Source organism: Desmodus rotundus, chromosome 3 (genome assembly GCF_022682495.2).
Source record: "Desmodus rotundus isolate HL8 chromosome 3, HLdesRot8A.1, whole genome shotgun sequence".
Classification (NCBI taxonomy): domain Eukaryota; kingdom Metazoa; phylum Chordata; class Mammalia; order Chiroptera; family Phyllostomidae; genus Desmodus; species Desmodus rotundus.
In genome coordinates this window covers 105,624,233-105,637,034 of record NC_071389.1, presented here as the reverse complement: position 1 = coordinate 105,637,034, position 12,802 = coordinate 105,624,233, and the positions used below count along the sequence as shown (strand labels likewise).

The 12,802-nt window shown below is 36.3% G+C and overlaps 1 long non-coding RNA gene across 3 annotated transcripts in view; it reads right to left on the bottom strand.

Annotated features, from left to right (window-relative positions):
- LOC139440796 (uncharacterized) overlaps nt 1–12,802 on the bottom strand; it is a 102,234-nt gene that overhangs the window by 75,482 nt on the left and 13,950 nt on the right. For 2 of the 3 annotated variants that reach the window (XR_011651009.1, XR_011651010.1), the window contains exon 2: nt 9,038–10,996. The exons of the other annotated variant lie outside the window; for it this stretch is intronic. This is a non-coding gene — a long non-coding RNA (uncharacterized lncRNA). Of the gene's footprint in view, nt 1–9,037; nt 10,997–12,802 lie in introns of those variants that run through there. 3 annotated transcript variants of the gene reach the window in all.

Below are 12,802 nucleotides of genomic sequence, written 5' to 3'. Positions count from 1 at the left end.
AATTGTGGGGGAGGGGAGTTATTTTTGTGGGTGTGAGTTTGTTTCCTGGGCTTTGTGGTTTTGTTCCGGCAGCACGTGCACAACAGCACACAGGACGTGGTGGGTCGAGTAACCCTCAGTCAACCAGCTGGAGGGAAGGACGCACCAAAGAAAGCTCCAACAACAATCAAAACCCAATTACACCCAAAGAACTGGCAGAAAGGTCATCCCAAGAGCATCAAGTTCAGGTGATTAAGGAGACTTCACCACCGAATCTCACAGGCCTCCCACCATAAAAGTTCACACCACAAAGTCAGAAAGTCAAAACACATAAATTTAAGAAGCAGAACCCAACAAGAAGGGTCCCACAAATAATAGGAAGACAAAGAAATAACCCCCCAATCAAAAGGAAAGGAGGAATCCTCAGAAAGAACACTAAATGAAATAGAGGCAGGTCAACTATCAGACACTGAGTTCAAAACAATAGTTGTAAGGAAGCTCAAGGAGCTCAGTGTGAATTACCAAAAACTACAGGGAAACTACAAGGAACTTACTTAAATTATATCAGCATAAAAAAGGACATAGAAACAATCAACAAGGGCCAAGAGGAAATGAAGAATACAATTTCTGAATTAACACAGTAGAGGAATCAGAATCAGGCTTGATGAAGCAGAGGATTAACTCAATGAGCTGGAGGAAAAAGTAGAAAAAAACACCCAGAAAGAGCAAGAAAAGGAAAAAAGACTCAAAAAGAACAAAGAGGGGTTAAGAGAAATGCAGGAAAACATGAAATGGAATAATGTCTGTGAAATAGGGATACCAGAAGAAGAGGAGGAGCAAGGAATAGAAAACCTGTTTGAAGAAGTAATGATGGATCGCTTCTCAGCCTTTTGGCTAAGATCAAGTGAAAAAGTAATGATGGAAAACTTCCCTAATTTGATGAGACAAAAAGCCATACAAGTCCAGGAAGCAGAGAGGGTCCCAAACAAGAAGAACCCAAAGAGGCCCACAGCAAGACACATAATTAAAATGGCAAAATTCCAAGACAAAGAGAGAATCTTAAAGGCACTAAGGGAGAAACAAGAAGTAACATACAAGGGAGCCCTGATAAGACTAGCAGCTGACTACTCAACAGAAACATTACAAGCTAGAAGGGAATGACAAGAAATATTCCAAGTAATGAAAAGCAAAGGCCTGCAGCTGAGACTACTCTATCCAGCAAGGCTCTCAATTAAAATCCAAGGAAAAATAAGGAGCTTCCCAGACAAAAGAAGGCTAAATTAATACACCTCCACCAAACCAGCATTGCAACATATGCTAAAGGAACTGCTTTAAGAAGACGAAGAGAAACAGTGAGAGAGAAAGGAACAAAGGTACAAAGGAAGTAAAATGGCAATGAGTAAGTAGCTATCAATAATAACCTTAAATGTAAATGGATTAAATGCTACAATCAAAAGACATAGGGTAGCTGAATGGATAAGAAAACATGACCCACAAATATGCTGCCTCCAAGATACCCACCTCAGAACAAAAGACCTACAGACACTGAAAGTGAAGGGTCGGAAAAAATATTCCAAGCAAACAGGCAGGAAAAAAAATTGGGTTAGCAATACTTATATCAGACAAAACAGACTTCAAAACAAAGGCCATAAAAAGAGACACAGAAGGACATAGGGTCAGAGGGTCAGGGGGAAGAGAGGGTCTATCTCTTCCCTTGAGATAGATTCTCAAGGGAAGAATCTATCAAGACGACATAAACATTATAAACATATATGCACCCAACATACGATTACCCAAATATATAAGGAAAATCTTGGAGGACTTCAAGAAAGATATTGACAGCAAAACACTTATACTAGGGGAGTTTAATACCCCACTGTCAAAAATGGATAGATCTTCCAAACAAATTATCAAAAGGATATGGTGGCATTGAACAATGTCCTAGATCAAACAGACTTAACTGACATATAGAGAACCTTTCATCCCAAAGAAGCTAAATGTACATTCTTTTCAAATGCACATGGAACATTTTCAAAGATAGACTACATGACAGGTCACAAAACAAGCCTCAACAAATTCAACAAAATTGAAATCATATCAAGCATTTTCTCTGACCACAAGGGATTGAAACTAGAAACCAACCTCAAGGAAAAAAACCCAAAACACTCAAACTGATGGAGATTGAACAGCATGGTATTAAACAATGAATGGGTTAAGAATGAGATCAAGGAAGAAATCAAAAAGTTCCTGGTAATAAATGAAAATGAACTCACAACATTGCAAAACTTATAGGACACACAGCAAAGGCAGTCCTGAGAGGGAAATTCACAGCAATACAGATCTACCTAAAAAAGATAGAAACATTTCAAATAAACAACGTAACCCTACATCTACAAGTACTGGAAGAACAACAAGAAAGACAGCCCAGAGCAAGTAGAAGGATAACCAAGATCAGAGCAGAATTAAATGACATAAAGAATAAAAGCACAATTCTAAGGATCAATAAATCCAGGAGCTGTTTCTTTGAAAAGATAAACAAAATTGTCAAGCCTTTAAGCAGACTCATCAAGAAAAAAAGAAAGAGTATCAAAAAAAAAATCAATCAGAAATGAAAGAGGAGAGATTACAACTGATTCCACAGAAATACAAAGGATTGTAAGAAATACCTATGAAGAACTATATGCCAAGAAATTTGACAACCTGGGTGAAATGACAAATTTCTAGAAAAATATAACCTTCCAAAACTGAATGAAGAAGAACCAGAAAGCCTGAACAGACTGATAACAAACAGCGAAATTGAAACAGTAATAAAAAAACTCCCATCACACAAAAGCCCTGGACTGGACAGTTTCACAGGAGAATTTTACAAAACATTTAAGGAAGAGCTAACCCCTATACTTCCCAGACTATTCCAAAAAATCCAAGAAGACAGAAGACCCCCAAACTCTTTTTTATGAGGCCAGCATCATCCTAATCCCAAAACCAGACAAAGACACAACAAAGAAAGAAAATTACAGGTCAATATTGCTGATGAACATAAATGCTAAAATCTTCAACAAAATATTGGCCAACCACATCCAGCAATACATCAAAAAGATCATACACCATGATCAAGTGGGATTCATCCCAGGGATGCAAGGATGGTACAATATTTGCAAATCAATAAACATGATACACCATATAAACAAAATGTAATACAAAAATCACATGATCGTATCAATCGATGTGGGAAAAGTATTTGATAAGGTACAGGACCTATTTATGATAAAAACACTCAGCAAAGTGGGAGCAGAGGGAGCATACCTCAACATAATAAAGGCCAAATATGAAAAACCTACAGCCAACATCATTCTCAAAAGACAAACCCTAACAGCTTTCCCACTAAGATCCAGAAGAAGACAAGAATGTCTGCTTTCACCACTTCTATTAGACATACTATTGGAAGTTCTAGCCACAGCAAGCAGACAGAAGAAGAAATACAAGGCATACAAATTGGAAAGAAGGAAGGAAAACTGTCATTGTTTGCAGATGACATGATAGTGTACATAGAAAACCCTATAGACTCCATCAAAAAACTACTTGACCTAATAAGTGAATGTGGCAAAACAGTGGGATACAAACTCAATATTCAGAAATTGAAGGCATTCTTGTACACCAACAACGAAATATCAGAAACAGAAATCAGGAAAAAAATCCCATTTCCTGTAACAACAAGAAAAATAAAATACCTAGGAATAAACCTAACCAAGGAGGTAAAAGACCAGTATTTAGAAAACGACACAACACTGAGGAAAGAAATTAAGGAAGACACAAATGGAAGACTATACCATGTTTTTGGATTGGAAGAATTAACATCATCAAAATGTCCATACTACCAAAAACAATTTATAGATCAAAGCAATTCCTATTAAAATACCAATGACATATTTCACAGATATAGAACAAACACTTTAGAAATTTATATGGAACCATAAACAACCCTGAATAGCTACAGCAATTTTGAGAAGGAAGAGCATAGTAGGAGGGATCACAATACCTGATATCAAAATGTATTACAAGACCACGACAATCAAAATAGTCTGGTATTGGCATAAAAACAGACACATAGATCAATGGAACAGAATAGAGAGCCCAGAAATAAACTCAAGTCTCTATGGTCAATTAATATTCAACAAAGGGGGGAGAGCATAAAATGGAGTAAAAATAGCCTTTTCAACAAATGGTGTTGGGAGAGCTGGACAGCTACATGCAAAAAAATTAAACTCAACCACCAATGTACACCATACACAAAAATAAACTCAAGATGGATAAAAGACTTAAATATAAGTCATCGTACCATAAAAGTCCTAGAGGAGAACATAGGCAGGAAAATCTCAGATATTCCACGCAGCAATATTTTCACCAATATGTCCCTTAGAGCAAGGGTCATAAAGGAAAGAATAAACAAATGGGAGTTCATTAAAATAAAAAGCTTCTGCATGGCTAAAGAAAACATTAGCAATATGAAAAAGTAACCAACTGTATGGGAAAATATATTTGCCAGTGAGACCTCAGACAAGGGTTTGATCTACAAAACATATAAAAACTCACACAACTTCACACCAGGATGACAAACAAGCCAACTAAAAAATTGGCAAAGGACATAAACAGACACTTCTCCTAGGAGGACATAGAGAGGGCCCAGAGACATATGAAAAGATGCTCAGCATTACTAGCCATCAGAGAGATGCAAATTAAAACCACAGTGAGATACCACTTCACACTAATGAGAATGGCCATCATAAATAAATCAACAAACAATAAGTGCTAGTGAGGCTGTGGAGAAAAGGGAACTGTAGTGCACTGTTGGTGGGAATGCAGACTGGTGCAGCCATTGTGGAAAACACTATGGAATTTCGTCAAAAGACTAAAAATGGAATTGCCTTTTGACCCAGCATTTCCACGGCTAGGATTATACCGTAAGAAGCCTGAAACCGTAATCCAAAAAAACCTATGCATCCCAAAGTTCATAGCAGCACAATCTATACTAGCCAAGTGTTGGAAGCAGCCTAAGTGCCCATCATTAAATGAATGGATCAAAAAACTGTGGTATATTTACACAATGGAATACTGTGCTGCAGAAAGAAAGGAGCTCCTACCCTTCATGACAGCATGGATGGACGTGGAGAGCATTATGCTAAGTGAAGTAAGCCAGACATTGAAAGACAATTACCATATGATCTCACCCATCAGTGGAACCTAACTAACAAAACAAACAAGCAACCAAAATATAACCAGACATTGAAATTAAGAACAAACTGACAGTAAGGAGACAGGAGGAGGGAGGAAAATGATGTGGCAAAGAATGGAAAGGATCATAAATGAGCATGTATAAAGGACCCAATGGACAAAGCCAAAGGGGGGTAGGATTGAAGGTGGGAGGTGGGGTTGGGTAGGGCAGGAGAAATTGGTGGTGGGAAAATGAAGACAACTGTATCTGAACATTAATAATAAAAAAAATTTTAAGGAAAAAGAAACCATTTTAAGTTTGAAGCATATAAAATTTCCAACACTAAACCAGTTTTTATTTTATAGACTTACTAAGTAGTTTTATATACCACATTGTGCTAAGGAATTTAAAACACTTTGAATTCTGCTCTGTAAGCTCTGTGTATTGCAACACAGACTTTTAAATTTAAGACAAACTCGTCAACTCTTAAACTATATTATAAACAATATAAATAAGACACTCTAAGCAGTGTATGTTCCATTTATAATAAGAATCAGAGCCTATCTTATGGCTCACAATACTGTCATACTATGGTCAGCCCAACTAAAGTAGTTTGGAAGATCAATTATATCTATTTATTTAAGTTTAATCTTTGTTGTTTTTTTTTTTCATTACTATTTAGTCCCCTTCTACCTCCCTCCTCCCAAGCAATCACCACACTGCGGTCCATGTCCATGAGTCCTTTTTCCTTTTTCTTCAATCTGTCTACCTCTTAACCTATCCTGACACTCAGCCGTCATCCTGCACTCCATCTATGAGTCTGTCCCCATTTCCTTGCTAATTCAGTTTATTCACTAGATTCCACATATGAGTGAAATCATTTGGTATTGTCATTCTCTGACTGATTTCATTTAGCCTAATGTTCTCCAGGTCCATCCATACTGTAGCAAAGGGTAAAATTTTCTTTTTTACAGCCAAGTAGTATTACGTTGTGTGAATGTCGCATAGTTGTTTTATCCACTCATCTACTGATGGACACTTGGGCTGCTTCCATATCTTGATTATTGTAAATAATGCTGCAATGAACATAGGGGTGCTTATGTACTTCAAATTAGTGTTTGGGTTCCTTTGGGTATATTCCCAGAAGTGGGATTGCTGGGTCAAAAGGCAGATCCATTTTTAATTTTTTGAAGTATCTCCTTACTGATTTCCACTGTGGCTGCACTAGCCTGCATTCCCACCAACACTGCAAAAGGGTTCCCTTTTCTCTGCATCCTTGTCAGCACTTGATTGATAGCCATTCTGACAGGTGTGAGATGATACTTCATCGTGGTTTTAATTTGCATTTCTCTGATGATTAGTGATATTGAGCATCTTTTCCAATTATTGGCCTTCTGTATTTCCTCTTTGGAGAAGTGTCTATTCAGTTCCTTTTTTGTTTTTTGGTGGTGTACTATTTCGTTGAGTACTTCATAAATTTTGGATATTGACCCCTTACCCAAGATGTATTAACAAATGTTCTGCCATTCTGTGAGTTTATTGTGTTGCTTTCCTTTGCTGTGCAAAAAGTCTTCAGTTTAATGTAGTCCCATTTGTTTATTTTCTCATTTCCCTTGCCTGGTGAGATATATCCAAAGAAATACTGCTACAAGCAATGTCCTAGATTTTGCTGCCTATGTTTTCCTCTATGGTTTTTATATTTTGGGGTCTAACATTTAAGTCTTTGATCCATTTAGAATTTATTCTTCTGTGTGGTATAAGAAGGTGGTCTAGTTTTGTTTTTCTGCACTTATCTGTCCATTTTTCCCAACATCATTTACTGAATTAACTATCTTCAGCCCATTGTATGTGTTTGCTTCCTCTGCCAAATATTAATTGGCTATAAAGTTTTGGGTTTATTTCTGGGCTCTCTATTCTGTTCCATTGATCTATGTGTCTGTTTTTATGCCAGTACCATGCTGTTTTGAGTACTATGGCCTTATAAGATAGTTTGATATTAGGTAGTGTGTTTCCTCCAACTTCGTTCTTTCTCAGGATTACTTTTGCTATGTGGCATTTGTGGTTCCATATAAATTTCTTTTTAGAAAGTTTTCATTGCTTACAATGATAGAAAACATATCATTTATATTTCCCTCTATTTATTAAGTGTTTGATAGCAACAGCATAAAAAAACTTTGTACATTTGATGAGCTCAAATGACTTGTCTCATGCTGGGAGGGGAAAAATAGTAACAGCAGCCCTTTTGCTCTGAAAAGGCTACATTGGAGAAAATTAATGGACAACCCTTTTGTATGTCAAATTGTAAATTTTAATGTTTTCATTAGAATAGTCTTTTAAATCATAACTCTCCAACAAGAAACAATAAAACAACTAACAGTAAACTCCAGTACAAGTACACTCTCCAGATTAACAACTCAAGTGAATAAATGTGAAAGGTTAATCACATATAATACAATTGAAGCATCCAAAACAATTTAAATAATTTTAAATATTTTATTTTTAAACTGCTACAAATGCTTTACATGCATTTCAATGTAACAGTCCCCAGAACAGAATTTCTTTTAACTATTTGTTATAGTTCTGTGAATTATGTCATTGGAATTTTGATAAGAATTGCATTCAATCTATAGATTGCTTTGGGTAGTATGGACATTTTAATGATGTTAATTCCTCCTATGCATGAACATGATATGTGAGATCAATTATATTTATATACTACACTTAACTTCATGGGTAAATGTATATGTTCCTTTCCTCTCAGAAAATTACTTTGATTAAAATATACATTTATCAATTAAATATTTCTCTTTGGTATTTACCAACATAGAGGGATATATATAAAGACACACACACACACAATCTTTCCTCAATCTTATGTGAAATTCCTGGGTCTTCTTGAATTCCTTTCTGTTCTCTATGTGTCTTTTAAAGTCATGTTTCTGACAATAATAAAAATTCACAGCTCCCTTGCTTTGGGCTGGTATTTAACTATTGTATTAACAAAGTATAATACAGAATTTAGAATAGATAGCTATTACATTTCTTTATTCTTATATTGAGAATCACATGAAAATATCAATCTTCCTAGGTAATACAATCTTAGTCGAAGATCAAAAATATTTACAATAGTACAGCCATACTCATTCCTCTATGTTATGTTTGGAAGAAACAATTATCTTTAGTGGTACTCTTATAAGAAATAATCCCAGCTCCAGCATATTAGTATGCTATTTCCAATTTCCAATTAGAGTATTTTGGGAAGCCCATGCATTCCCCTACTGAAACCAAGGTCACAAAGTTGAGTGGCTGAGAATGGGTTAGTCATCAGGTGAAAATAATTGCTGAAGACTCTGGCCACATGGAGAGAGTCAGGAACAAAATCACAATTAAATCACAGCATCAAAAGATGCAAAGTTTATTTTTTATCTTCAGGCTAAAGAGACATCTTTCACACCTTAAACTAACGTGAAACATTCACCTGTGATACTGTTGGGAACGATGCATAAATAAATAGGTAAATAATTAAAAATTCAGTGCTATTATTTTTTAAAGTGAATTCCTGGGCATTTCATACAGCACAGAACAAGTACAACAATTCAGAACTTCAAGCATTAAAAAAACAAAATCTATCTTATCTTCTAGTCTCCAACAAGGCTGTTAAACTGACTGGTTTAACTGTAATTCTTAGGAATTACACAGTTAAGAACTTATGGGTACAGAGCTATGCTGTATGTAAACTACCCTTAAATGATTTAGAATAAATATTCTGTGTGTGTGTATACACAGGGCACCAAATCTAGGCTGTAGGGGGTGCTGAGTCACCTGGATGATTTGATGTTTTGCCCCAAAACTCTGCATGAGATGTGATGCATGAGCAAGCACGTCATCGTAATGAAGCTGCCAACCACCAGTTACCCGTAGCTGCTGCCTCGTGAATTACCCAAATAGTTTTCACAGAGGAATGTTCAACCTTAATGCAAAATTGGATGCAGATTCATTGCTCTACTTGCTCAGTCATTTTGAATGTGACGGCCACACAGTACATATACTCACTCAATGGTGTCTACTGCCCCCATTGACTAGTACAGTGAAGTCATCATTGTTCATGCATGCACATTCCAGTCCATTATCCTTGCCTGCCAGGTTACATCAATGTTGTGCAAACCATTCACATTATATTAATAATGGCTGCACTTTTTCCAGACAGACTAATACATACACAAGTACACATGTATACATACACAGTACTTAAAAATGCAAGCATTGAGAGAACACAGAGAAGCATGCATGATAAAGCAAAAGAGACAAAATCTTAATAGGTGAATCTAGGTAAAAGGTATACAGGTGTTCTTCATGTTATTTTTTTTCAACTTATCTGTAAGTTTGAAATTATTTTCAATTAAAAATACAAGCAAGCAGGAATAAAAGGCATTCCTTTCTCAGTAAATTCTCTAAAGATGGCCAACTCAACAGTTCTGATTCTGCTGTGCTTAGATACTTGTTAAAATGTTATCCCCCATACAGACAACTGCATTTGTGTTTCATCTTTAAAACACCTTGTTTTTTAAAAAACCTACTTAAAATATTGCCTTTATATCCAAATAAAATAGTAGAGGTAATTTATACCTTTCCCAACAGGTACAACCCAGGTGGCTCTGGCATTATTGAAGTTAATCACAGTCAATTAAAAATATCCTCAGAGCAATGTCATTTCCATGATATCCTACTGGTCACAGAAGTCAATCCTACTTAGGCCAGGAGTACATGAGTAATGAAGGGCAAGAGTCATTGGAGGCCATCTTGCAGGTTAACTACCACAAAAGGTTGTACAAGAGGTAGAAAATACCAAGGGAGTACAAAGGAGATACAATGAAACTCCATTCTTTGGGATGCCAGTGATAAGAAATATTAAGTTATCTCTGGGTACATAACCTTTTAAATTTTGTTCTTCACTCAGAAGTTTGGCCAGTAATCACAAGAGAAAAATGACAATCTGGCAATATTCCTCCCCCTTGTAATCAAACATCACTAAAATGTATACCTAGATAGCTTTACCAAGTTTTTATAATTAGACATGGGGGCTCCACAATTAATACCCATATATACTGCTCAGGCCAGGTAAGTTTCAGTCTGTAAAGTTTAGCATATCTCCTTAATATAAAGTTAGATATATGGTCCCTAACCAACAGTTACCACAAGAGGGTCTCATTACATTCAGAATTAGAATCTTAGAATTCTAGAATTATATGAGATTTCTGAAAATCTCATCCCTTCTCTTAAAGAAATGGGAATTAAGGCTTAAGGAAGTGATTTGGCAAAGGTTAAAAGTTGAGTATAGAGCTCTGGATGAACACCTGCTCAGCAATGCTGTTGCAATGGGCAATGTATAGATCCACGCCAATGGATGCTCTCTACAAACTTCCAACCACCACCACCACCTAGCTTGCACTGTGCATGTACACTTAGACACTCTCCAGTAACAACAACTGATCAATTCTTTCTAAACTAAATATACAAAGATGGTATATATAATTTAACGTAAAATTAGTGCATAGTGTGCTTGTTTCTGTCATGGAAATGATGGATTAATTCTGATTCATCTCTAGTTTATTCTTCTTCTGTGAATAGTGAAGGCACATGAAACATGTGCAATAATATAACTAATCAATTGTATATTATGGTATAAAGCATGTAGGTGAACAAGTACTGGACCAGACAGAGGACCTACATTTTAATACTAGTTCTTCACATAGACAGCTGTAGGACCTGAATGACTTCTTTATACTTTCTTGACCTCTGTGTTCTTATCTGTAAAACAAAGGAGAAAATGTTATAGGTTGAATTGTATCCTCCAAAAGGATGCTGAAGTCTTAAGTCCCAGGATGTGTGAATATGGCTTTATCTGGAAATAGGGTCTTAGCAAATGTCAAGTTAAGATGAGATCATAAGGGTGGACCATAATCCAGTAAGACTGTGTCCCTATAAAAAGGGAAATTTGGACAGTAACAGAAATGTACAAGAAAAATGCCATGTAAACATGAAGACAGAGATTGGCATGGTAATGTCAATAAGCCAAAGAACACCAAAATCTTCCAGCAAACCAATGGAAGCTAGGAAGAGGCCTGGAACAGATTCCTTCTCACAGCCCTCACTATGAACCCACCATATTGACTGACATAGTGATTTTGGATATCTAGTCTCCAGAACTGTGAGACAATAAATTTCTGTTGTTTAAGCCACCCAGTTTGTGGTACTTTGTTACAGCAGCCCTAGCAAACTAATATAACAGAGATGATTTCAAAACATATCCTCTATAACTAACTATATGAAAGGAATGGCAAACTTTTTTGCAGAATCAGATAATAAATATTTTAGGTTTTGTGGACCATATATAGCCTCCGTCACATACTCTTGTTTTTAACAACTCTTTAAAAAGGTAAAAATCATTTTTTAGCCAAAGGGACATAAAAAAAACAGGCCTCGGTACACATTTAACCCACAGGCCATATTTTGCTGACCCCTGATGTATGGAGTTAATCTTTTCACTTGAACTCCTTTTTCTTCAGAATTCCAAGTCTATGGAAAACTATTTTGAAGTCTTTTCACAACTAGGTGGAAGATATTTTACACCAGATCAGGCATGATTCCAATGTACTTAGAGTTAGCTATCCCTTTTTGACTATTATAACTGTTGTAATAGTCCAGGGATTAGCAACTTTCTCCATTTTTCCTCCAGTTACTCTCCATGAAGAAGGGGGCATGGACATGTCAATTACTTATGACTGTCAACAACATACTTTCAGAAGCCCCCTAGTTTTTCCAGAGCCTTTCCCCAAGGATACTCCAAGGATATGCTGCTTTCACATCTTACAAAATGATTTTATCTAGAGATTTAAATACACAAATAATGCCTTTTTATTAAAAAATATTTTATTACAAAATCATAAGCATGTAATTCTGTAACATAACAACATCACGCTCAAGTACTCCACACGACATTTTAGGTGAAATGTTCAAATTGCTGTCCATCTCGTGCAAGACATTCACATACCCCACCAACCAATTTAGCAGGCATTACTTCTGCTGGACCTGTAGTTAGGGTACTTTTCATAACCACCAGGTACTGTGGATCTAATAATGGCAGGGCTAAGTATACAAAAAGTAGGGCAATAGCCAGACTCAAAAGTTCCAAAGTGACATCGCAAGGCTATCACAGTTGCTCTTCCTTCTCTTTTTCCAAACTAAGCCACTGCTGTTTTCTCATTAAAGGAGATGGCTTATGTAAAGTAACATAGTGCCTAGCATAAAATAGGTGCTCCATAAATGCTAAAGCCTTCTTTCCTTCTTCAGTCAGGCTACTCATGTGTTTTTTACAAAGTGAAGATAGAAAAACAACATGGAAGATTTACCTGCTGCTTAGGAAAAATAGCCAAGGCTTGAGAGAATATACCTGAAAATTTAAGGACTGAAGTTGAAAGAGCCAGCCATCTGCTATGCATTCATGTTGGAATGGGACAGAGTGGTGTAGAGGTGTAGGGCAGGGTGAAAAGGATAGAGAAATAAAAGGAAAAGGGGTTATGGTCATGGGGGTAAAATAAAGGATAAGAAGACACT